At 34.8% G+C, this 3,011-nt stretch overlaps 1 long non-coding RNA gene across 1 annotated transcript; it reads left to right on the top strand.

Annotated features, from left to right (window-relative positions):
* Positions 1-840: 840 nt before the first annotated feature.
* On the top strand, positions 841-2,351 carry LOC131017072 (uncharacterized). Its single transcript, XR_009099388.1, has 5 exons — positions 841-1,409; positions 1,516-1,579; positions 1,836-1,967; positions 2,086-2,163; positions 2,278-2,351. It is a non-coding gene; the product is annotated as an uncharacterized LOC131017072 (long non-coding RNA).
* Positions 2,352-3,011: the final 660 nt, after the last annotated feature.

Raw genomic sequence — 3,011 nt, forward strand, 5'->3', positions numbered from 1 at the left:
TGGGAAAGGGAGTAAGAAAATGCAAAAGAAAAGAGATTTCAAAAATAATAATGAACCCGCTTTAACGATGAATTACTTTAATATTGGATAATCATAAGCAATCACTTTTAAAACTCATGAGTAAACAACTTGCAATACACAACGACAAGTTGTCTAACTTTCAAGTGACATAATTCTCAAAGCTATTGATTTAAAATATATACAACACATCGATAACGTAGAATAGACTAAGTGTTGCAGCGGAATAATTCATGTGGATTACATGTATGAGGACATGGAATCCTGAGCCTGGTTTAATACATATACATCAAAGAATTTGCTCTGCTCGCTTCCATCTGCACCACAGCTTAACCTGCATATTTAGAAACATACGCAGGGCTGAGTACCAAAAAGCACTCAGTGGTCATGCCGAAATAACTTTAAAGCTTGCTCTTAGAGCTATATATTGAACTTGCCATCTCAAACATCACACAGGAGTTTTATTTAAATAACCTGTGTATGCAAAACTGTAAAACTTCTCTATAATCATTATAACATCATATACGTTTGCAGACAATTAACATGTATGTACCATATCTACGCATCATATAACTCTGAGTGTTGAGAAGTAGGCCTCCTTCTCAAACACGATGACAGGCTAACACAAAGGTTAACTGTCAACTCTGTGTACACAAATCCTGACTCGCTCAGGACCCGAATTCGTTCTTCTATGTAGATGGTATCATACAAATCTCAAATATTGGCAAGTCAATAATTGGAAAATAAATGCATACACTCAAACTTTATATAATAAAGTATGCATCTTTACTTCTTGAGTTAGTAAGCCCACCTGATAAGGTAGAGAGAGGAAATTGTAGGTGCAAGTGTGCAGAAAAGAAACGCATATGGAGTATATTGTGTGGATTTTGAATATGACTCTATATTTAATTGATAATAATAATGTATGGTTGGGCTTGATCATGGGTTTTGCTTTCTTATGATCTCCTACATTTTTTTCTTTCTTTCTAATTTTGTGCTTTTTTCCTTTAGTATTTCTACTACAAGAAAGCTATTACGCCTCTCCAAATTTAACGGTGCGCTTGGTTTTTGTTCTATTTTTATTTGTGTTGTGATCTATGTCTTAATGTGTTTTTGCGCTCTTTCATTATATTTTAAAGTCATGTCGCAATATTGTTTCTTCATTATAGTTATTGTTTTGAAGTTTAGAGAATGGGGTTCTATTCTAGGACTAGGAGCAGATTGGGTTATTGCCGTTAGCCTGTAGGTTTTTTTAAGGATTCGTTACTTTGTGTTATACGAGATTATTATTTTCGATTTCTGGTTTTCGACGGGCGCCCTAAGGGTCCACTTGTCTTTGCTCCGATCAAATTTGTTTGCTGGAAAACTTTCATCCGTTTATTGCAACTTCGGTAAGTCGCTGCCCTGCTTTGATCTCATAATAGTATTTTTTTAGTTTCATTTTCTTTTCATATTTCATTATATCACCAGTTAAATTACTGACTTCTCATGTGTTAGGACTTTGACGCATTTTTTAGATGTATTATTATGGCAAAAAGAAGATGTGTACTTTCAACGGAAGGTTACTTACTGTTGAGCTTTCTGTGTGTTTTTATTTTATTTTATTGTAACTCATTTGTATCACTTGCACACTTACCTTTATTTATTTTGTGTTTTTGTATGGGAATTTAAATTATTATATAATGCATGTTGCCAGCTGTGTAGTCACACCTACTATTTACTTTCCAATTCTTTGTTGCTATTTAATTTTCAATTCTTTGTTGCTTTTATCTGTTTTGATGCAAATTTAATATTATTTTTGTGTTCAAATGGCTCAGACGGCCCTGTGACAACTTGAAGACGTTTATGTTTTAGTTTACCTCCCCCGTCTGCAAATGATATGGCTATGCCAATTATCTTTGGCCCTGAGTGTTCACATGCTCTAACTACTCAGTCGAGAAGTTTGCGAGGTGCATAATATTTGTTGAATTGTGTCTAGATTTGCACAATCTAATTTAATATTATGTGGGATTGCTTAGCAAGTGATGTTGCTATTACTTTTTTTATTGACATGATTTATAATTTCAGATAAGACTTCGAAAAAAAGAAAGAGGCATGTTCTCGTTGTTGACACTGGTGGGAGTGTTCCAATCTCACAAGTAATAGGTTATGATTTCTCTTGTATTTGTTTTAAATTTCTTTAGAGCGTTTAAGAATTTAGCATATATTTGAAAAATTGATTTCTTTTATATTAACAATTGTTTTGTTTTCATTTTCTAGGCTCTTCTTCTAAAAATGGTCAAGTTTTCCTTGGCCCAACAAATGCAATTTTGTTCCATATTGTCAAAAGGTATTGTCAAAAGGAGTGGCAGAACAATCAAGCGAAGAATATTGGACTAATGAAGTGAAAGATTTTATAAGACTTTGAAGAAACTTTTGTATGTACTTTGTACAATTATCTAGCTATGACTTTTGGCTCTATTACACCGTGTCAGTGACATTCTACTAGCATTTTGAGGTTACCTTTTGTATGTACATTGTATATACCTCGATGCAGTTTTTAGTTTAATTAATGCTATATGTATATATAACACGTAACGTGTGAAAGTGGTGTTTTACGAAACCAACACCTAAACTACGAAGTGAAAAGCGTAAACTATACCTAATACGGATGATCGGAAAGAGCAAAGTAACGATCGTAGAATTGAGCACGAGAGCAAAATATAACTGTTGTATTCAAAAGCGAATGATAGCGTAATTACAATGCACGAGTGCGAGATCTATTTATAGAATACAGGAAGGGTAAAATGGTAAAATTGGTGTAAGCGCATGCATTTGGCGTGGTCGAAGGGTATATCAGGAATTTCATCTTCACGTGGGAAGTCTTCCGCGTTTCTGGCGATCCTTCTGATGGAGGTGATCTCTCTGGCATGGATGACTTCTCTGGCGTGGAGGACTTCTCTGGCGTGGAGGACTTCTCTGGCGCGGATGACTTCTCTGGCGTGGAGGACTTC

The sequence above is a fragment of the Salvia miltiorrhiza genome, chromosome 3 (genome assembly GCF_028751815.1).
Source record: "Salvia miltiorrhiza cultivar Shanhuang (shh) chromosome 3, IMPLAD_Smil_shh, whole genome shotgun sequence".
In the NCBI taxonomy this organism is placed as follows: domain Eukaryota; kingdom Viridiplantae; phylum Streptophyta; class Magnoliopsida; order Lamiales; family Lamiaceae; genus Salvia; species Salvia miltiorrhiza.